The sequence below is a fragment of the Coturnix japonica genome, chromosome 2 (assembly GCF_001577835.2).
Source record: "Coturnix japonica isolate 7356 chromosome 2, Coturnix japonica 2.1, whole genome shotgun sequence".
In the NCBI taxonomy this organism is placed as follows: domain Eukaryota; kingdom Metazoa; phylum Chordata; class Aves; order Galliformes; family Phasianidae; genus Coturnix; species Coturnix japonica.
In genome coordinates this window covers 112,564,574-112,575,849 of record NC_029517.1, presented here as the reverse complement: position 1 = coordinate 112,575,849, position 11,276 = coordinate 112,564,574, and positions in this window count along the sequence as shown.

Genomic DNA, 11,276 nt, shown 5'->3' with positions numbered 1-11,276 from the left:
TATGTTCAGGTATATATCCTGAACACTGAAAAATCAGGAAAGTGTGAGCTTTCAGTCACTGAACCTGGCAATGTAATTACATATAGGGTCTTAGAATTGTGATTGATTTTCTTTTCTGTCTCTCCTGTTATCCACCACAGCTATTTGTAGCATTTTATTTCTGAGTACATTCTTAGGAGGACAGTGTGTGCCAGTGTGTTTGGGCAGCTCCTTCCATGCCTTGGCTCTGATTAGGGCTTTCAGCTTGTTCTGTAAACCAAAGTCAGTAAGGAGAATGAAAATGAAGAGACTGCATGACCAGAATACTTTGGTGAAAAATATACTAAGGGCTGATTTGGCTTTTCAGTTATCTTTGTAACCATTTGCGTGGGGTAAATCTCACAGTGTAGACGAGACTGTCAGTGCTTCTTTGATTCCGCTGCAAGATGATCGTGATGTCGGTCTCTATTTTTAATCTGACACTCTTGTTTCCTAAAGCTGACCGATAATAATTGAAAGCGACAAATGTATTTTTCTCACTCTGTTGCCAGTGACTTACAGCGATGTCACAGAATGGGAGATGCAGTTGCTGAAGTCATTTTTCACACTATCCGAAATCCACCAGATATTTTTATCAAACTTCCTGCTTTTCAGTCGACATGAAAGGAAACCCCCAAAAAGGACTATGCAAAATATATTATTCATTTAAATGTTAGATGTCTTAAAATGTAAGAATATCACGGTACCCACGGACAGCTTGGTTACAGCTACACCCCCTTAGCAACTACGCTTCAACCAAACTTTGGGGTTGGATATGAACATGAATTTCAATTTATTAGCTACTCCTTTTTAATTGTCAAAGTTATTAACCATTTCATGTTTGTAAAAGACAGAATCACAGAATGACCCGGGTTCGAAGGGACCTCAAGGATCATGTAGTTCCAACCCCCCTGCCTGGCAGGGCCTCCAAACTTCCACAATTACTAGATCAGGTTGCCCAGGGCCCCGTCCAACCTGGCCTTGAACACCTCCAAGGACGGGGCATCCACAACCTCCCCGGGCAGCCTGTTCCAGGACCTCACCACTGTCATAGTAAAGAACTTCCACCTAACATCCAACCTAAATCTTCCCTCTTTCAACTCAAATCCGTTTCCCCTTGTTCTGCTATTATCAGCCCTTTCCAAGAGTTTACTCCCCTCCTGGATATAGGTTCCCTTCAGGTACTGAATTGCTGCAATGAGGTCGCCCCACAGCCTTATTTTCTCCAGGAATCCTCCTGGAGGATCCTCTCCAGGAATCCTGTAAGAACTGTGGGGTTTATGTACTGAAACAAAACATGAGATTAGCCATAGCACGCATGTTACAAATGAGACAAGCATGCATCCTAAAAATGACAAAACCCAGTCAAAATAATCAAGCTGGCCAGAGAACAAGTATTGCAGAAAGCTTTAGAAAGAATGACACGAGTTTCTGTTGTGTTTCAAGTGTATCGTCATGACTCTTCATGACTGCCTGACCATGACGTTTCTCACTCCTTTTTGACACTTAAGCTTTTGTTTTGTGTCCCGTATTGTTTTTCGGACCTCAGAAATGATGTGCAGCTTGCCTTTAGTTCCATGTGTGTTTGAAGACAGGATGAGATTTGACTTGAGAGGTGACTTCACAGCATTTTGAAAGCATTTGTCAGTGCTGATTGTACTTGTAGCTTGTTTGCTTTTACAAAATGCGGTGTCCTAGATGGACATTTTTAAAGACCAATTTGAGAAAAGATGTAGCTGGAAGCACATAAATAAACACGAACTCTATGTTTTTCTATCTGAGAATAAATGGATTATTCCACAAGCCACTGAGGTACAGTATGCTTTTATTTGTTAGTTCTTGTTTCTTTCCCTGTTTGACTTCTTGTACGTGGGCTAAAAGATTATTTATCTGAGTGTGTGATTATCCTGTCATTGCTGTAAATCCAATGGCAGTTTGTATAGGGCGTGCTGTATTTACTGCATTCTAATGCAGTTGTTACTCTTTACTTCACGTGAGACAAAAACCATAATCAAATTATAAACCATAATGTATTATGACTTCAAGGACATGTTTTCAGGGTAAATGCAGACATTTGTCTCAGTGAGATCTGCTCAGGGCCACAATCTTCATGCTGTTTTGCATCATGCACCCTGTTAAAACCAAAGTACTTGACCCAATATTATAATATGGAGTATCAAATAAGTTATAATATGTAGTAACCAATATGATATTATATGTAGTTTTTCTGGCTTTATTCAACCACTGAAGTGAAATAAGAAACCCTTCCCCAAGTGGACTTTTGCATTTTACAGTAACACAGTTACAGTGAAATCAGATATGAAAATCAGAATTGGCAAAATGAATCCACTCAACAGTAAGACTTGCTTCTGGACATTAGGAAGTATTACTTCTCAGAAAGGGTAGTCAGGCATTGGAATGCACTGCCCAGGGAAGTGGTGGAGTCACTGACCATGGGAGTGTTCAATAAACGTTTGGATGTGGTGTTGAGGAATATGATTTAGCTGGGAAGTATTGGTAATGGTTGGACTAGATGATCTTCTAGGTCTTTTCCAACCTTGATNCTAAGTGAAAACAAGCTGGTTGGTGGCAAAAGGAATCCAAATGTAGAGGGTATTTAATAATAACACTTTAAAAATTCTTATGAGAAATACGATGTATTCCAGTACTTATACAATTAATCTCATCACTCTGTCCTTCTTCATCTTGTCAGTCAAGTACTGAATTCTGCAGAGTTTGAGGGAGTGGTAGTGCTTTCTTCTTGTTTTGTACAGCATATGGTACCGTTACACTTAAGTCTGGATTATAATCCCGGGGAACACTACAAAACAATACAATACTACAATGTTTATAATAATCTTTTAAATGAACAAGCAGAATTCAGTACTAGATGAGAACAGATGCTCTTATATCCTCAGACTATTTATCTCAGGAGTCAAATATAGTTTGCTACTGACTGAATGGTCTGATCTCCATCTTCAATGTGTATTTTTGGATGAACACTTGATGAAAAAAATGGTCATCTTGCTCCTCAGTTTGATTGCATGAAAATCTGCTGGGACAAGTTAGCATGAATAACTGGCACACAGGCAAGCATGGGTCGTAATTTTGCATGTTGTTAAGTGGCTTAGCTTTTCTGGTGCAACTTTGTTTTGGGATCAGTGCTCAGTAATATGTATAGGTCTCTGCATTTGCTTGAAAAGCCTCATGTTACATTAGTGAAACAACAGGCAAAAGACTCACTGATAATAGCTTTATTCAACCTTGCTGAAAATGTTAAGTCTAGTAACAATAAAGGCTTAACTGTTCTACAGTCTGGCCAACTGGTCGTTGCATACTACAGGAAACAATTGCAAGCATTTAGTATTTCAGGACATATAAGCCAGAACTACTCAGGGATGCAGGATGTGAATATATACTCCTGGTGCTTCCACACTGTTAATGGAATGGCAGCAAGGCACATTCCTTTAGTCCATATTGGCATCTTCATCTTGGAGAATTACATATTACAGATATCTCAGCTTTGCTTTCATTCATTCAGGTGTGACTGATGAGATTGTTTCACATACCATTTATTTGCACCTGTAGTCATTGTGGATTCCTGAATGGTTCATGCTTGTAAATTCTGTACTTAAAGGTGGTGTAAAATCAATCATCACCTGGACAGTGAGGAAAGCAATGCTTGATCTGAGTTTCATTTCTGTAATTGCTTTTTCTCTGAGTATGAATCACTAGTTACAATTAAAATTAGCCATCTTCTCCATTCTTAGTATGAAAAGCAGATTCCATGTTGCATTTAGTAGCTAATGGGTACTTCTATCTTTGTTTTCCAAAAGTGGCTTCATCTAATCTGGTCTAAATTGTCATTGCTCCTAAGCTATGTTCTTTATAAAAAATAGTTTCCACTTACCCTCAGCTGTTCATAACTTTGGTTTAAATGCTTGGAGATAATTATGATTCTGCTTTAATTTTAGAAGTCAGTTTTACTCTCCTCCTCTCTGGTTTTACAGCTTGTCCCATCCCTGCAGTCCCTCTTCTCTGACCCTTCTTCCCACAGACCCCTGGCATGTGGAAAACTGTTCAGATCACCTCTATTCTTACTAAATTCTTCTGTTGAATTATTTCCTACATGACTTCTTTTTCCTACTGTTTGTGCTAATCCATTCCCTTTATTCATCATCATCTATCTAACATGCATTTTAGAAATGCCTCACTTGGGAACAAGGTAATTTAATCAAGTTAGGAAATTATCTTTTTTATCTTAGCAGAACATAATTGTGCACGTCATTTCAAATAGAATAAAAACCAACAGCACTCTTCCTTATTTTTGGCAGATCCCCTAGCCCAAACATTGCTTCTTCTACTGCGGCATTACCACCATCAGCAATGGCTATCATGCTCAGTATGACAGAGACCTCTCATCACAGGTAGTGGCATATAATGACAGAGTAAATGACAAAACAACAAAACACAAATCATAAACATATACCTGTATATATATATAGTTGCTGGTATAAAGTTTGGTTTGATTTGGTTGCTTGTAGAATCATTGTTGAGCATGCAATTGCAATCTCTTTTTGGCACACGGAGCTCTTTCTGTTTGAATTATACACAGAGAGCCAGTTTAAGCTCATTGGAACTTTCTGATTTCTCTGTTTTTGATCTGACAAAACCAGTAGGGCCCCAGTTAGTAGCTTGGGTTGCATTTCTGATTAAAAGCATTCCATTATGTGAGAGGAAAAAAGGTGTTGGAGATGCCCAGGCTAGATTCATTAAATCTCCTAGGAAAAATCACTCCATAGCTGTATCCCAAAGAGAAAGAATGTTTTACCGAGGCTGGTATCACATGATCTGTACTGTCAGTGTCCTTATCCAAGGGAAACTGAAATGTTTCATGGCACCCATAAAAACCATCACAGTGCTTAGGGCAATGAGGCATCAAGCCAGCACCTCCTGAATCACTTTTCTATGGCAATCTATGTGCTAGTGTAACAGTATTTCTCATGTTAGAAGAATATTGCAATATTTTCAAAGATTTCCTACTTGGTCTTTTTATTTTTGAAATCTGAGCTGTAAACTGAAACAATAAGTGCAGCAACATCATTCCTTTAAGCACCATCTATTCTTGGCATTTGGGACACATCCCTGAACAGTTCAGCTGCCTTGTCACATCAGATGATCAAAAGGCATTTTGACATTATTTAGGCTCTAACCTTCAATTTCACTCTCAATAAACAGAAAACCAAATGTTCCCCACAAAACACTGAGAAAACAGAAGCTGTGACTGTGTCACTCCGAAACAAAGCTATCATTACAGATGAGACATTTCCCTGCCTTTACACAATAGATGCTTTTATTTCCTACTGTCAAGAGCAGAGCCAAACAGAACAGTATCTCTTTGTACACAGATATTTCTTTTAATTTGTTAGTGGGTTGATCCTTTTAAAATTGCTAATTAGCTGAGCTATGATTAATATGACTCAAGTAACTGGAAAATCTCATCGTCTCATAATCACAGGGCTTTTCAACTGACAAGTCTTGCTCCAGTTGCTTCTACTCTTTATGTGAATCACGGCATCATAGAATCATGGAATGGCTTGGGTTGGAATTGACCTTAAAGTTCATATACTTCCAACCCCAGCTTACCACCCAGTAAACCCAGTAAGCCAGGGCCCCATCCAGCCTGGCTCTGAGTGCTTCTAGGCATGGGGCATCCACAGCTTCTCTGGGCAGCTGTGCCAGAGCATCACCACCCTCTGACTGAAAAATTTTCCTTTGACATCTAATCAAAATCTCCCCTCTTCTAGTTTTAAATCACTCCCCCCTATCAGATCATGTAAAATGTTGGTTTTACTCCTGCTTATAACCTCCCTTCAAATACTGCAGGGACACAGTGAAGTCTCCCCAGAGCTTTCTCTTCCCTAGGCTGAACAAGTGCAACTCTCTCAGTGTGTCTTCACAGGAGAGGTGCTCCAGCCCTCTGAGCACCCTCTAGGAATCCCCTCTTCCTTCTCAGCAGAGCTTCTCTCATGGAGTTCTTCTCCCAGTCTGTATCTCTGTTTTCCCTGTCCCCCTGTGCAGTAACACAAGAAGCTGCTGACCCCGCTGAGTTGCTGGCTGGCAGCTGAGAGCCAGCAGCTCTGAGAGGCCCTTCCTACCAGTCAGCACCTTTGTTGTTCCATGAAAGTCAACTGAGGTCAGCTTAAACCACCAGATCTGCAGTTGGTAGTTACTGGTGTTAAGCAAACACTTCTTTTCCTGAATGGTAAATCACTGCTTCATAACAAAGCCAGCTACCTCTAGGATAGAACATTATCTGCAGGTCTAGGGGAAATGGTTTTAAGTTGAAGGAGGGAAGATTTAGGTTGGATGTTAGGGAAAAGTTCTTTACTAGGAGAGTGGTTAGGTCCTGGAACAGGCTGCCTAGTGAGGTTGTGGATGCCCCGTCCTTGGAGGTGTTCAAGACCAGGTTGGACGGGGCCCTGGGCAACCTGATCTAGTAAAGGCGTATGTTTGGTGGCCCTGCTAGGCAGGGGGGTTGGAACTACATGATCCTTGAGGTCCCTTCCAACCCGGGTAATTCTGTGATTCTGTGATTCTGTGATTCTGTGATCTGTTTAATTAAATCAGCTGACAAGAGTGCATGATACAGAATATGTGTTTAAGGCAATAAAAGTCACCTTCGCGGTACTGTTGAAGTGAACAATACTGCCAAAACTTCATTTGTATAGGAATGCATTGGTCTAAGCAACTTCATTTTTGTGGGGATTCTCAGACTTATCAGCCTCTGAATCTTGCTCTTCATTAGGCCATCAAAAGATGTCCTTATTGAAGTTGCCATAATATTACTCCTCTTATTCTCAATTTTAATGCATTTCCAGTACCTGGAAAGAGAGTGCATGCATGGTATAAGGTATCCTGTGTCACTATAGACCAATAAAGATGCATCCAGGTATGCAGTGGGAAATTGGTGTGTGTTTGCTTTCCTCACAGACTGTGCTGTCAGACTTTAAGTCTGGTCACATCTGAAAGCAGTGCCTTCTGGGGAGACCTTACTAGCAGGAGCACCACACTGCTCTAATGGAGAAACTACACAGCCAGGTGAACTGTCCGCACCCATCAACAGGGCCTAATTATATTTAAAATAAGAAATATAATCTGAGAGGTACATTGTTGCTCAACCTGCCCACGTTGGATGAGATGGCAACTGCACGAATATCGCTGGCTGAAGCTGCCAGTGGTAGAAAAGCTTTCAGATTTTAGTCCATGGGGCTTATTTATGGAAAATTTATGTTGATACCAACAGACTCGTTAAAATGAAGACGGCAGAAGGTGCAATGTAGAAATCTGTTCTGCAAGTATTACAAGTAATTAATTTTAGAGTAGAAAATGATGAATTATGAGGTTGGGACCATATTCCATTGCAGGCCCTCTTTTCATTGCATCTGCAGTAGGTTTTCACCCAGGTCTCAGACCTGGCTTTACACTCCTGTCACCTGGTCCCACACTATGACATAACAGTTTGAACAGACACTGCTTGCAAAAAAGCAAAACTATAATGAGTTCTCCATCAAAAGCCAGAGGGAATTTGTTACTGTGCCTCAGTTCCATAAAAGAGGGCAGCGCAGCTGTATTTTTATAGGTGCATCGCAGTGGGTGAGGAGAAATTATATTGTTCATGAATTGCTTGAGCTCACGCTGTTCTAAAAGAGTTTGCATAAAAATAGACTTTATCTAATAAGGAAAATGTGAGTTTTGTCATGTTGCCTGACATGAACTAATATAGATACTTTGATAATGTTTTGTCAGCTTTTCTTTTGTTTATTTTTTTAATTTTTTTAAGAGAATTTATAATGAAATCTGAAATCTGTGCTGAGGATTGTATGAATTTTAATGCAAAACGTGTTGATTTGATTCCTTCATTTTGGATGTCATTTTGAAAACAACATTTTGGAATTTTAATGCATCGTTTTGAAGGGTGGTTGCTAAGTGGGCATGTTTCGGATTACAAATGAACTCAGTTAACACTTCGCTCTTGAGAAGGAAAGCTGTTATCCAAACAATTTGTTAAGACGATTACGTGAACAGAGAATGAAAAACATGAGCAGAAAATCCAACATGAACTCTTACAGAAAAGAAGTTTGAGTTTTCCAGAGGCCACCAACTGATGCCTTTGGTCAATGAGTTGGTTGGATGTAATTAAAAATACCACCAACAACCAGAACTCAACAAAATGGCTCTGACTTTTTCGTGCTTTTAAAGATGGTGAAATAAGATTGTGACTTCTACCTGTCTGATTTGATGCTGGATTCCTTAGGCCAGCTGAAGTCCTGCTGAAGTCTATGGTAGTTTTATTCACCACATGTTACCAAGGGACACCAATCTACTAAAAGGAACCTTCTAATCTGAAACCAGTTCCATTGAGGTTTACAGCAAGAATCAGACTTTAGAAAAACATTGTGATGCGTTTTCATAGCAATATAGATTCTTTTTTCACGTGTTCTAAAGTTTAAGGAAGCATAAGAGATGAGATTTACTGAGCTCTGTTGGAAAATTCAGACAAGTATTTTAAAATCATGGGGTCCTAGAAATACAGAATCGTTTGAGTTGGAAGGGACCCTTTAAAGTCATCTAATACAGCTCCCCTGCAACAGAAAACTGCAGCTTTCTTGTATCATTGGGTGGTTTTGAGACTGATGTGCAAATGATGTCCGGTTCTGCATATTCACATAGTACCTCATTAAAAATAAATAAATAAATAAATAAATAATTCTAATTATAGCTGTTTATAAATGTCTGAAATTTGAAATCCACAAAATATACATTAGTAGGGAAATAGCCAACAAAGGAGGAAGTAGCGGTTATTTTAAGAAATCATTTTTCTGTGACATGCTAAGTATCATTAGCAATTGTTGATCCTCTCAAGGATCATAGAATCATAGAATTACCCAGGTTGGAAAAGACCTCAAGGATCATCAAGTCCAACAGCAGCCTAACCATAGTATCCTAACTCTAACAATCCTCTGCTAAATCATATCCCTGAGCACCACATCCAAACAGCTCTTAAACACATCCAGGGATTGCGATTCAACCAACTCCCTGTGAGCCTATTCCAGTAGTATATGCTGAGTGGTTTTCATGAACTCACTGGTGTAGTTACCTCAGTACTCTGTAGGGACATTCAGAATTACTAATAGGTGCAGGAAGAATGGCTGTGCCTGCATAGAGTTCAGCAGGCTCTTTCCAATGATTATTCATGGGGGAATAAAATTCAGGCTCTTTAGCCATAGAGGTACCTGAGGCTAAATAAGGCAAGATGATGGCTAAAGTTCAGAACTTTATGCTAACAACCATACTTAAATTTTCAAATCCACAAAGTTTAGGTTCTGGTGGACTCTCAGTATATGACTTTTGGGTGAAGTAGGCATTTGAATTATTTGTAGGTGGTGTGGAAACTGGAGAAAGGAAAGAAAAAGTTGGCAGAATAATTATAAATATCTAAGATTTGAGTGAAGTTTATCTCATCTGATAGAGCCTTCCTTTCAGTGAACAGCCATCACCTTATGATCATTTCCAGCTCCCCATTTCTGAACTAATACCGCATGTTCCACTCCTGTAGGCTCCACCAAGAGACATCCCCCCACATTGTTCACTACTGAGTTCCTTCTTTGACTTGTGGCAGTCACCATTCTATTTAAGGAGTCTGTCCCTTCCAGGGAGAGATATCTGACCTTGTTAGCATTCAAACTATTGTTTTCTGGGGAGCTCAGAACTAATTTCTGGAATAGTCTGAAAAGGAGAATGAAATAGTCTTTCAGATATAGTAAGTAGTGAGTATCTGAAAGCTTTTATTTTAAGCTCCCTTCCTTTGTGTAGTGTAGCATTGAAACAATCATTGTTAATCCTTTAGACTAATCCCCTTCTAATAACACTGTCAGCTCTGTGAAATTGCTTCTCTCTTCAGTGCTGAATACAACTGCACCTGTGCAGAAGATGATGCGTGGTAGACATGCGCTTACACTGGAATTCAGATGTCTGCTTCTTCTTTTAAAGAAGTGTGAAAAGCGAAAGTGATGGATCCAAATGAATGTTTGAAAATATGTGTGCAAATAACCCCCAATATGCCTCTTTAAATAGGGAGCTTATTCAAGGAAACAGATACTTGAATGGCTCTCCATTACTCATTAAAAACAGTGCAACAGTCAGTGAAAGATTTTTGACGTTGTAGTGTCTGCTTTACCTTTAGCAGATTAAACTTTTAGCAAAATAAACTAATCTGCAAATGTAAAACAGTCATCCGGTTCAGAAGCAATTGAGGTCTTTAACATCTGCTGAAGTATGAGATTGAATTTTATAACAGAAATTACATGAAAGCAGTGGTTAACAACCAGCTTTAAGAATATCTGTTCCTGATACGTAATTAGTAATATTACTATTTCTGATTCTTTTTGTTACATGATTTTGGATGGAGATTACAATCCTCACACAGATGTTTTCATCTTCTTTCACTGACCAAGCCATGGTCTGGTCAATGCCTTCCCTTCCCTTTCCTTCACCAGATCCTTTCAATCTACATCAGATTTCTAAGACTTGCTCATTTTCTGTACATATAGCCAAAATATTTGCATGCCTTTTGTTTCCTTCCTTTTCCCTTCCGCCACTCTGTACTTACTCAAGCAGTCCCAATAGACTACCTCTCTTGGTAGCTTTTGCACATCATGCTTATATCATGCCCCATCCTTGTTTGGCAAATGATCTCCTTATACGGGTTTTCTCTCTCTCCTCAAAAAAGTATCCCTGACAGATGTCAGCCTTTAAAAACAGAAGTAAAAAGAAACCTGGAAATGAAAGTATTCAGCTTTATGTCTTCTAAGTTTGGTTAAGTGTAGTATTCAATTGATTCAACATTATAAAGAATTTTCCACATATAACTCCAGTTTAATTCAAGAGTTTATTTGACATTTAGATACTATTAGTTGAATATATTTCTTGGTGTTTTCCTTATGCTGAATTTAGTTTTTCATTCAATTGTTTTTTTATATCTTTAGAAGCCACAAGTTATGGAATTTTTGCCTTATGCGCCACTTATGGGAAGACAAAATATATCTACTGGTTGACTATGTCATGTTAAATATAAGGATGGTGCTGTTATGACAGCCTAAAGACATAACCAAGACAGTTTGCTGGTGGAGCAAGTGTCTCTTATTAGATGAGCTTGTAATACTAGGAAAATTAGACAAGTTTTCCTGCATGTGACT